Source organism: Vespa mandarinia, chromosome 5 (genome assembly GCF_050613455.1).
Source record: "Vespa mandarinia isolate Hongniang chromosome 5, ASM5061345v1, whole genome shotgun sequence".
NCBI lineage: Eukaryota > Metazoa > Arthropoda > Insecta > Hymenoptera > Vespidae > Vespa > Vespa mandarinia.
The window spans coordinates 225,061-238,071 of NC_140814.1; the positions used below are offsets into that span (position 1 = coordinate 225,061).

At 27.6% G+C, this 13,011-nt stretch overlaps 1 long non-coding RNA gene across 2 annotated transcripts; it reads left to right on the plus strand.

Moving 5' to 3' along the window:
• The first annotated feature begins 2,615 nt into the window (after positions 1-2,615).
• LOC146872977 (uncharacterized) lies at positions 2,616-10,814 on the plus strand. 2 transcript variants are annotated; one of them, XR_014982197.1, is made up of 4 exons: positions 2,616-4,094; positions 4,181-4,274; positions 9,672-9,744; positions 10,438-10,814. It is a non-coding gene; the product is annotated as an uncharacterized LOC146872977 (long non-coding RNA). The 2 variants fall into 2 exon arrangements; XR_014982198.1 differs by lacking the exons at positions 9,672-9,744; positions 10,438-10,814 and having other exon boundaries at positions 2,616-3,443; positions 3,655-4,094; positions 4,181-4,365.
• The last annotated feature ends 2,197 nt before the right edge of the window (positions 10,815-13,011 follow it).

A 13,011-nucleotide genomic window follows, 5' to 3' on the forward strand; every position in this document is an offset into this window, starting at 1 on the left:
TTTTACATAACAATTTGTAAACTAGAGTAAGTAGTTCAATAGACTGTGAATTCAAACTTTCCAGTCTCTCATAAGTATATCTTTCTCTGATGTTATCGTACGTATCGCAGTGATCCATGCTAAATACGACGACGGTATGCACTTGTTTTACGATAAATGCATAGAAAATAATAAATACAATTGACACATATAAGAATTAGTATATAATTCGATGATAAAAATAAGAATTTGTCCAATTTCTTCTTAAAAATAATTGATGAATACTTATATATTATATTTTTTAATACAAATTAAAATATGAGTTCATTTCCACACTATCTATGAAATAGACTCCCAGCGCTTTTTTCTATGTGGTTGCCCCTGTAGGACTAGTTCACTCTATACTATAGTTATTAATACTACTAATAAAAATATGTTAGTATTACTATTACTGATAATAATAATAATAATAATAATAATAATAATAATAATAATAATAATAATAATAATAATAATAATAATAATAATGATAATAATAATAATAATAATAATAATAATAATAATAATAATAATAATAATGATAATAATAATTATAATAATAATAATAATAATAATAATAATAATAATAATAATAATAATAATAATAATAATAATAATGTATTAGGTTGAAAACTATGAAACGGACATTTTTGTTTAGTTTTTCTTTTCATTCAACGCCCGTTTTAGTTTCCAACCTAATAATATAATGTAATATAATATAATATAATACAATTTAATAATAACAATAAAAGTGTACTTAACACTTTACCGACCGATAGCCTATTAGCTATTAGCCGATAGCCTAGCCTATCAGCTTTTTGTTGCTGATGCTTACCAACCGATAGCCTATTAATCGGCTTTTTATCGACAACGCCTACCGACCGATAGCCTATTAATCGCTTTTTTCTCGGGGCTACCTAAAAATAGCCTATCATGGTTATTGAATCATATAAAACCATATTTATCCACCACATTTATCAAGATAATTATTATAATAGCGTAAAAATGGCTAAAATTCTACTGCGAAATAAAGTGCGAGTGTGTGGAACCATTCGAAAAAATAGAGGTGTTCCTCCATCACTATAAACATTACGACTTTCAAGAGGTCAGCACAAATTCCGTAGGAATCGTCAAATTTTGTTAGAAGTATGGAATAATGGTAGAAGAAATGTAAATATGATATCTATTATACATTCTGCACAATTGAAGGAATCCACAAGCAGAAGTAAAAGATCAAATGCCCCAATACAAAAGCCTAATTCCATTATAGATTATAACAGATATACGAAGGGCGTAGATCGCGCTGACCAATATCTACCATACTATCCCATTTTCAGAAAAACAAAAAAATAAAAAAAAATGAACGGATGGTAATGTTTTTTATAAACTGTGCGCTTTTTAATTCATTTAAAGCATACACAGTTTTGAACGGAAAAACTATTACGTACAAGAATTTCCTGAACGTACAAGTTTGCACTTTCGTGGATAGAAGATAATGAAACTAATTGTATGAAACAAGATGACGATATACCCAGTTCTACACCCACAAGGAGAGCACCCAAATTAGACAATCCCGGAAGACTCTCGAATTTTGGAAAACATAAACTTATAAATATAGTAACTAGCAGTCGAAGTGTGAGACCCCGAAAACAATGTAGAGTTTGTGCTGTTCAAAAAAAAAAGAAGTAGGACATGTTTTGTTTGCAAATTTTGCAATGTTCCACTATATAAAGTTAGTTGTTTTGAACGGTATCATACCTTGAAAAAATATTAATTATTTCTTATTTCAAGTATGTTAATATATAGATTATGGTATTATTACATAATTATTAAACTGAAAGCCATTATAATAGATAAAATAAATGTAATTTATCATTAATATCTTGAAAATAAACCGTTTTATTAAATCTAATTATCCTATAATATATCTTATAATAACAGAAAGCGGACAATTCTATCTGAACATACGAAACGCACAGACACTCCCGTGCGATGATCTAGACCGAAAAACAGCCGGCGCCAGGGAAAATCTGCGGCTGAGCGGCTGGTCGGACGTGCGTATGCTGTTGAACCGCTAGCGTTCGCTAAAGTGTTAAATATTATTTATATACATCTAGATATATAATATATTTTATATTATAATAGTAAAGACAATTAGCTTCTACTGATCATGATCAAGAAATAACAAATGCATTACAATCATAAAGTGGGAAGACAAAGGAAAACAATAGCGAACGAAAAGAAAAGAAACGTTTCGTACTTTTTTTATATGTCGTTTGTATTAGATGAACTGTCATGTATCGAAATTATCAAGGACACGATTTGTTGAGAATTTGCGCATCAACCACTACGTAAATTGATATATTTTTTCTTCTTTTGTTATCATAAATTACCGTGATCATATATGTCATGATGTATATAATATAAGTATATTCTTCTGTTTCTTCTTATTACTCTTCATATTATTATATTATTATATTACATATTATTATTATAGTAATAATAGTAATAATAGTGATAATATGAAGTGAATTTCTACAGAGAAAAGCATAACAAAATAGCATTGGGAGAAAAATCTCGTAGATAATATGGAAAGGAACTCGTGTTTTTATCTTATTTGTAGTTAATTGTATTTCCTTACTTTTGCTATAGAATTATCTGGCCAAACCTCATTAAATTGATCGAGTGAGTTGTTACCGTAGTTTCTTCGTGCAAGCATCGCGAAACCTATTTCTTTGCATTTGGAAAAATTCAAAAAATCTGAGCATCAGCTATTTATGCACACAACCAAGCAGCTATCGCTACTTCACGGACATAAACATACATCATTCAAGCGTGATATGAAAGTCAGTAGTGAGGGTATGAGCTTCATCTCTTTTGCCACAAATTTCGAGAGGCGTCACAGTACTAAACGTTTCCTTCACGAAAAATATCGAAAACAGTATTTCATTCATTTCACTATCAGGAAGAATAGAAGTAATTCTCGACCAATTTTGATGAACAAGGTCTCATTTTAAAGACGAAGGTTTAATTTACGGTGTCTTTTCAGCGGGCTTTTGAAAAAGCTTTTTATTTGTACATAAACAATTCTTGAAAAAATACCATTTTTTAACACGATTTTTTCAAAGAAAATGAAGCTTTTTAAAAATTCCCCCTAAATAGCGCCGTAGATTAAACCTTTATCTTTAAAATGAGACTTTGTTCATTAAAATCGATCAAGAATTATGCCTGATCTTATTGATGCCGTAAACAATTAAAATACCAGGGATAATGAACAGCCTTAAAAGTATGTCGATATAGGAACTTTCTCTCGAGCGGTTCTCGATAAATCATACATCGAAAAAGAGGTGTTAAAAATGTTGTGAAAGGTAGATCTACCTCGTAACCAATTTATGCAATGCTCGTATTTGACAACTATGAAAAAGGTGAAGATCGAGAGTAATGCGAATAATTTTTTTACTTTTTTAATGTTATGATTATGTTAAATTCTTAATCGTACTAACCTCTCGTTTGAATAAAGTAACTTTCGATCGAGTGATTCGTCGTTAAGTAAAAGACTTAGTTATAAGCGTATACCAATTATTTAGCTTTACATATCTTGAAATGGTCAACTATATTCGATTTTTCTTTTTATAGAGGAAGTAATCGTAATCTCACAATTTTTACGTTTTATAGTATCAAACATGTCTAACCGACGATATGTCGATTAGACAATTATAAACAATTAAAATAATTAAACAATTATAAACAATTAAAATAATTAAACAATTATAAACAATGTAAACAATTAAATTTTTATTGTTTATAATTGATTGTCTTTCAAATGAAGAAAACATTTATTGTGGAAGCAAAGCAAATAGACAATTACACTTCAAAATAAAGAAGAACAATGTTGGGAGAATGATATTAAAAAGTTGGAAACAATGGATGATAAAGAAGTACAAAGAATTGAAAAAAATGGCAAAGATAAAAGATAAAAGTTTCCAATAAAAATAAACAATCCAATTTTTATGATGGATGGTGAAAGTCCAAAAAGAGAAGTTGTTCTAGATGATATCTATATAGATAAATTTAAAGTTAGTAATAAAAATTTCTCCGAGTTTGTGAGTTTACTTAAATATGAAAAAAGCAGAAAAATTTGAAGATTCTTTTGTTTTTGAAGGTCTTTAAGAAGAGAAATAAAAGAAGCAATGGCTCAAACACTATGGTGACTGTAAAAGGTCACTTCCTGAGAGAACCTAAGTCAAATATAACGCGTAAGTTTATCAAGTAATAAATATGATACTATAATAAAGTTTATTATGCTTGCTTCTTTGTATTTGGAATTTGAAATATTATTGTATGATAGTATAGCATGTATTATTTATGATTAAAATATTATTCATATGTAACATATAAACATTGCATTTATATAATTTACTAATATTTAATCAGGATGGATCATCCAATCATTCATGTTTTTTTAAATGACGCATTCCTATTATTATGATGCACTACATGATCACATAAATGTATATATCAGCAAAAAATTAGTCATTAGTAAAGTGGAGAAAATTTTTTAATAATCTATTTTCTTCTAGTATTTTTTTAAATCTAATATTAATCCATTAGATTTAAACTTGAATTATATATTTTCAACTTAAACAATTCTTGTGTCAATAATAAATGCAAAAAGAGAAAAATTGGTTAAAATGATTTATATTTTTTTTGTAACTTTTTTCCATTATGACAATAATCCACTTGATTCATAAATTTGTATTATAATTTCTGAAACCTGTTCCTGAAACTCAAATAAATCATACATTAACATAAATACATCAATTGTTGCAAAGTAGAGCATTAGAAAAGCAAAGCATATTTAAAGTAATCTATATTTTGCAACTTTTTTCCGAATTTAATGATAATCCATAAGATTTGAACTTAAATTAGATTTTGTTTAATCTAATCTTGTGATCCAGATGACATATATTTCCTTAAATGAATAGGTATGTAGAGAAAGCTCAGGGTAATGAAGACTAGGTATTCTTAACATGAATTATCTAATAGTTTTTATGTCTGCATTCTAGATACCTTAAAATAATTTATTCCTAAAACATACAAAAGAAAACGTAATTACATGATAATTAACAAATTGAGAATGAAAATATCACAAATCATGTTTGTTACTATTCAGCCAATGGGTAAAATAATGAAAACATTTTATGGAACATTTACGAATTGTGAAAAAGTTAATATTGAAAATCGACAAAAAACTGATTACGTCAAGAATAATCTTGTCGAACGCAATAGAAAAACAACTATCAGGATAATAGTTATATATAATATATAATATATATAATCATTGCGTCTAAGTTGTGTTGGTTGTTTCATACAGCTTCACGTGTAATAGAAGAAACATCATATAAGTATATCATATCATTCATATTAAATTGGCCCCAAATTTTATTATGAATGTCTGTACATATTTGAAAATGGTAGCAATATGTAATATTCGTGGATCATATATGCTTTGAAATTTAAAATTATAAATATTATACACACACACACACACAAACGCTGTGGAAATTACACCATGTACTACACATTAAATACTTGTCAGTCGTTACAAAATTTATCAATGAATGAACAAATATATACAAAATATCAGTCTTCATTCATACGGGTAGCATCTGGACACTCGAATGAATTCGAGCGTACATGTAATACAAAATGGATGAGATGCTTGTGTACCTGAAAAATTTGAACTATGTAGATTAATTATTAATTGACATTTTTTGCTTGAAAGCTAGCAACTTTATTTCAATTTTTGTGCAATGCTATATATAAAAAAAGAAAAGTAAATAAAAATATAAAATATTTTTACAATTTTTTATGAGCATCTAAAGAAGAAAATGATAATAAATTCATTATCTCTAAATTTTATTAAAATGGAAATTCAAGTATGAAAGAGTGAGAGAGAGAGGAGAGAGAGAGAGAGAGGGGGAAAAAGGGAGAGAGAGGGAGATGGAGAGAGAGGGAAAAAGGGAGAGAAAGGGAGAGGGAGAGAGAGGGGAAAAGGGAGAGGGGCGAAGAGAGAGGGAGAGAAGGAGAGTGGGAGAGAGAGATGGAGTGGTAGGGAGGGAGAGAGGTGGAGAGGAAGAGAGAAATATGTAAATATATCAAAAATTACTTTCAATCTTACAAGAATGTAAGATATACATAATAATATATTTATGTCTGATTAAAAAAAAAAGAAAATTAAAAGAAGAGATCTTATTCAAACGTAAATAGAATTATATTAAAACATTAATAAATAAAAATCGTTTCAACAGAAAATTTTGCTTGTCGAGAAATGTCTTCTGGTCCGTATATTGTTTATTCATATTTTCATTTAATGATGATGAATAAAATACTTAAAAACGAATAAATTAGTAAATAAAATTTTTGTTTTCTTGATTGGGACAAAATAGAGGCTTTTCTAAGCTGTATTGTATAACAAAAATTTATTGTCACTGTTACTGTTGCTCGTCAATATTATTAGGCAACCCGTGTCAATTCAGACCTTTTATCCTTCGATATGATAGGTGATACTCAGAAGAATATAAATAATTTACTCACGATTCTTTTACATATATATTTCACAAGATTTCGTTGACTACAGGAACGTAGCATATGATATTGTTTTCTATTTCCATAATTTTGAGTCTGAAAAATAAATATATTTTGTTAATTCATAAACTGATGTGACAATTATATTATCATTTGATATTTTATTCTTTCTTAGTTTATATGATAAATATATAAATACTTACATATGCAGATCAGCTCCTGTTCACGATCCTGGAGGTTAATTCTAATTGGTACTTACTTTTTCACTGACTCTTCATGATGCGATTTATCAATAAAAATATTTACATTTGATGATTTGCGATTTAGTAATCGTACCGATCAATTACCTGATTATAAACAATGTAGCTTTGAAACAAATACTGACTCTATTTGGTGCGCGCGCGAAACAATGATGAAATTATTATTAGACAAAAGGAAACAAGAAAACGTTCAACAAGGACATATCTACGATTGAAAGAAAATGTAATTTAACTGTAAAGAAGTTGCAATAGTTTTTATAATACGAAATAAAAAGGAAAGAAAAGAAAACAGTAGAAAATAGAAAACAACGGATAACTTATTCACAATTTCGTACGAAAGTTGCCATAAAAAAATATATTTTCTTTTGCAATCTCAATGATTATTTTCATACATCGACAGTTGCAATAAATCTGAAAAAATAATAATAATAAAGAAAAGTATAACTATAAACATTATATTCATCCAAGAAGTATTGTATATATAAATTATAATTATACAAAAAAATAAAATAAAGAAGAAACGTGAAAGCGTTTATAAGTAGTATACGTAATACGTATTAATTGAAGAAAAAAAAAGCAATGACAAAATGTTGTTATTTGAAAATAAAACCGATTAAAACCCTTCGTTAATTTTTTTATTTTTGTATTTGCAAGTTTATCCATAAAATTCCATTAAAAAATTCGAAGTTTTCATTAATTGATAAATAATAAAATTATTCATTATTAACATGTGTAATTTGAAAATTGTATCATCAATTTATTAATTGATATTGTATATATAAACACTGACTTATTCGCACTATCTTTTTCAATCAGTTTGTTAATCTTTAGAATTTTATTCACACTATACCAGAAAATGAGATTCTCATCTCGAATGTGTGATGTTCCAACGAAAGAAGTAACTCAACGAAATATTAAACACAATTTCACTATAGAATACATAAAAAACTTTTTACTTTGATTAGTTACATTAAACGGCAAGTAAGTAGATGTTTTAGCGATACATATGATCTGAAAATAACATACAGAATACATTTTACAATGAATGTATCATCCATGTTATATGCATGTTTATTATAACTGAGTAGTTTTGTATAAAAAAAAAATTTCATTGTCAGTTCAAATATGATGAAAATTTTTCTTATCTTTGATAATATATTATTAACTTCGATATTAACTATAGTCTCGTAAAAAAGGCATTAGTGTTGACTTAGGTTAGGAAAGCACTAGTATAAGACTTTTTTTTATATCTTTATATAAACAAAATCACTTGTACTGGTCGATAATTTTTTTTAATTAGAGATAAAAAGAATAATAAAATTATAATTTTTATTTTCGAAATTCTAAAAAAAATAATCTTTTATGGATCTCTATCAGTATCAGACAGTGCTTTTTTATTCATAAGATCTTCTAAATATTTTAATATTCAATCGATTTTCATCAACAGCTTGTCATTTCAATTAGTCATTTCGGGTTGCTTAGTCGTATTTTAGTTTCAAAGATTAATTAGAAATAGAATTTTAAAAAATGTTCGCATTCAAGCATATATTGATTCCGAATGTATGCATTTTTACTATATGTTTTAGGGAAAGAAAATAATAGTTTAAAAAATTTTTTTACATGTCATCTCCTGACTCGATTTTTTATCTTTCGATGAGTTATTGTTTATAAAAGTCAATTAAGAGAATTACGAGCAAAAAATTTCCAAATGTAAATCCACGTAACTCGCATTAATTACGCACATTTTACTTTTTTCGTGGAATTGCTTACATGCACACACACAAGAAAGAACACGGATTTATCTTATTGTAATCCAAACATTAAAATACGTATGCCTTATAAATCCGTAGTTGAAGGTATATTTCGTTTAATCGACACAAACGATAAGAAGGTGCTATTGTGCTTTTCACAAAATTGCTTTTCACGAAAACGGTTATATACTAATCTTTCGTTATAATACGTATGTACTTACGTTTTATTTGAACAAAATATTTTACAGAATTTTTACAAAAAAAGGGAACATTTAGCAAGATTCTTGATTCAAGATGAAAGATTATTCTCATCAAATTTGTCGAAAGAAATTCCTTTTCGTATAAATTTTGCCCTTTAAAATTATCTTCATTTAGATATAATTTCATAAAAAATAATCTCAAATTTTTTTTTTTTAAAGATCTTCAATTCATGTCAAAAAACAATTTTTCACATAAATATACAATTTTAGCTACTGATTCTTTTGTCAAAAGAATCGCTTTTGCAGCTTGAAGAATTAAAAGTTCCGATAGATTTATACAGTTCGAAAACAATTGCTTTGTATTTATCTTTTAAGTTCAAAGGGAAAAGAAGCGGCATGGAAATTTGAAAATAACAATTGAAAGATTAAATACAAGTTAAAAATATTCATCTATCTAAGTAAAATAATTTTTGTATTTACAGATTAGTTAAAATAGATAATGTGAAAAAAATATGTTTAATGACAAAGATGAGAGTATAACCGATGATATGGATTTTCAAATTTTTGAAAAAGCTTTATTTTTAAGTATAAATTATTTTCAAAGACATCATTTCTTTGGCATGACTTTTTTTCAAAGGAAATAAATGCTTTTTAAAAACTGAAAAAGTTAAAATGATAATGAATATCTCTAATTATATTTCAAGTATTCGTCAAATTCTCAACTATAGTAAAATCAGGTTGGTTATTTTGATATTTTAATTAAAATAAAATTGTTCTATTGTTGATTCTTTTGATGTTTTAGTCAAAATAGATTCCAAATAAATAATATAACAAATTTTTAATTGAATTTCCAGAATCCTTGACCTGTTATTAACTGTTTTGGTACAACATTGTTGACTGCTAATGCATAGAATAGTCACATAATTGGTGAGTTTAAAATTTGCAACGAAGTATAACTTCTCGAAATTATTATTATAAGAAAAATATTGATGTTCCATTTAGAAGTTCATAAAAAAATGTAATTTTAAAGAATTTGTTCAAGGACGATATCATATGTATGATAGGAAGACAAAATATTTTAATGTAAAGAGAAACATTTTTTTTAATATCTTACATTAAGATAAAGTACAGTTATCTGCTATATCGAATGAAGATTCTATCTTTGAAACAATTCTCGTTAGGCGAATTAAAAGTATCAGAATTCTTTTTATCGACAGTATTTTGCCAAATATTTACTCGCCATCGATAACTAATTCTTATATAACTCCGTTAGATGGCAGCATCTAATACAAAGAATTTTCTAACCATATTACTATAGTATTCATGTCATGAATACATATGTTGGTTTGTTTAGTTTCTCAAATGTTATTATTTGTTAAATATCTGTAGATCATTTAAAAGATTTATAATATCAAATGATTCATGGAAAAAAAAATAATTAAAATCTTGTTTAAACTATTTAGCAAATAAAATTTTTAATGAAATTTATATATTTTAACATTAATCATTAAACATTATTCTAATTGTTGAATCATTTAATTTTATTATTTTAAATTTATAAATGATGGAGATCTTTTATAATATCTTGATAATGAAAATTTGCTCCTTATATGTTTACAGATTTTCTTAAGGATAAAATATCTTCGAGGAAAATCATTGCAAGGGATGCTCCCCTTTTCGCGTCGAAGCAATTTTCTCTTTGAATGTCGACGCATATATCGAAGCCTTTAAGAAGGCACAGGACCCTTAAAAAGCGCTAGTCCCTTTGACGTTGGATTTTACGCAACGGTAAATTATGGAAAGATGCTTCTTGTTTAACTCGAAATTGAGTTCGCCTGATGGAAGTATACATTCCGATAACGAGACAGGCTTGCTTCAGAAATTAATTCGTAGATGATATAAAGACATTCCAAATATAATTACAAAATAGTAATTGGTAACTCGACGAATACTCTTCTACTTCGAATGAAAATCATAAAACATTTCTTTAGCTATAAGGGTAGTTATACTATAAGGTAGTTTTATAAGATTAATTATGTAATTACGCATGTAACATATGTTACATCAACTATAAAAAAAATATATATATATATATATATATTTACGTATATACGGGTTAAATATACGTACAATTATACATGTAATATCTCTATCGAAGGAATCATGGAACATTTATTTTTGTACTTGATTGATAATTTTCGTATAATTATTTAACAATTACGTTGTATAATGTCTATTGCGATGGCCGTCAGCATAGCTATTGATTTTTGGAAAGAGGGAGAATGAGAGGCAACGAGCGAGGAAATGTAAGGGGATAAAGGTAGCCCAATAACTTTTCCTGACCATAGCTTTATTTTCTACTCGCGTTAGACACTTTTTTCGATATTTTTATCGTCCGGCGACTTTGCATCTGTAAAAATTTGATAACAAGTCTCGTTACAAAATCAGGAAAAAAATGTTCAAATATTATTTGTACAAATGATACAATAAACAAGTCTTATCATTCGTTCTTTAAAAAAAAGGATTACGTTTTTAATATATGTTTATTTTTTCCTTATGAAAATATGCATAAATTTGAGACAATGTAATATAATAATCACTGGTAATAGCGTAAGATTAATGCTACCATTCTCAAAAGAAAATTACAATTTTTTTTCAATCGAGAAAATAAAAAATATTATAAAGCTGATAAAAAGAAACGTTTATTATATGTGGTTATATGAAATAAAGTAAGCTCTATTCGATTCACTTCCAGAAAGCGAGAGATCTTGAATAATCCTTAGGTACACGTGACTAGAAAATCTGATTTTTTTTTGAAGTTATCCAACTGATCGTATTTCGGAGATCGAGAAGAAGGTCGAATGAAAAATTTCCAAGGATTTCCTTCAATCTGATCCCTACTATATCATGGAAAGAACTTTAACCATTAACTGTATCGAGATTTATCGAGGGTGCAAAATTTATATATATATATATATGTATATATGTATATATGTATATATGTATATATATATATATATGTATGTATGTATATAGATATATACATATATTATATAATCACAAAACGAATTTATATGCATATATATAAAAGTATAAGAAAGAGAAAGAGGAAGGGAAAGAGAGAGAGAGAGAGAGAGAGAGAGAGAGAGACGTAGAATTATTTGATCGACAATTTACATCGGCCGTTCCATTTTAATAAAATAATATCCAATATCATTGGTTGGTAGTTCAATTAATCGTCTCTTCTATTTCATATTTATTTCCAATCGAATTACGACCATGTCCACCAAAATAGTTAATTCCAACGAAATTGCAAAACAGCTCGGTATAAACGTACTTGTGTTTAATTTCATTTAAATTTAAGTTGATAATCAATGGGGCGGTCGATGGTGCACAGACACGTCGCCGATGCTTTTTGTTTTGGAATCGGATTTCCTTGTTTATCAGTGCGTTTGCCAAAAGGGATTTTCGATTAATTCTATCTCTCTCTTTCTCTTTCTCTCTTGCTCTCTCTCTTTCTCTCTCTCTCTTTCTCTCTCAATATTATTAATATTCCACTCGTATTACTGATACCTACCTGTACTTCGGATTTCGATGTGCTGCCAATCCCAAGCATCATCTTTAAAAGTAATCGTTTCATCGAAGAAAGTCTTATTAAGCAAGATATCTTGAAGATTCTTAATATGTCGAAGATGAAAAAAGAGGAAAAGAGAGAGAGAGAGAGAGAGAGAGAGAGAAACTACACCAAAATACAAATAAATACAATTAAAAACATTACAAAAAAAATAAAAAAAAAGAAAGAAAAACAAAACAAAATATAAACTAAATAAAATATAGACAAGAATCAAAGATAGACTCAATTGGATTGGTAGTCGTGAGATATAATTATCTGGCAAGCACGGGTCATTCTTTAGAATCGTTGTCATAGAAAACGGTTTGAGAACCTTCGCTTTAAAGTCCCACTTATCGAGCGCCTAGTTGGTATGATAATGTAATAAAATAAATGGAGGCTACTGCTTTCGAGCGATATAGTCTCCTACCTTTTCTTTTTACTCTCTCTCTCTCTCTCTCTCTCTCTCTCTCTCTCTCTCTCTCTCTTTCTCTCTCTCTCTCTGTCTGTCTGTCTGTCTCTCTCTCTCTTTTTCTTTCGCCTTTTCTCTTCATAGTTTGTTCTCTCCTACTTACATTCCTATA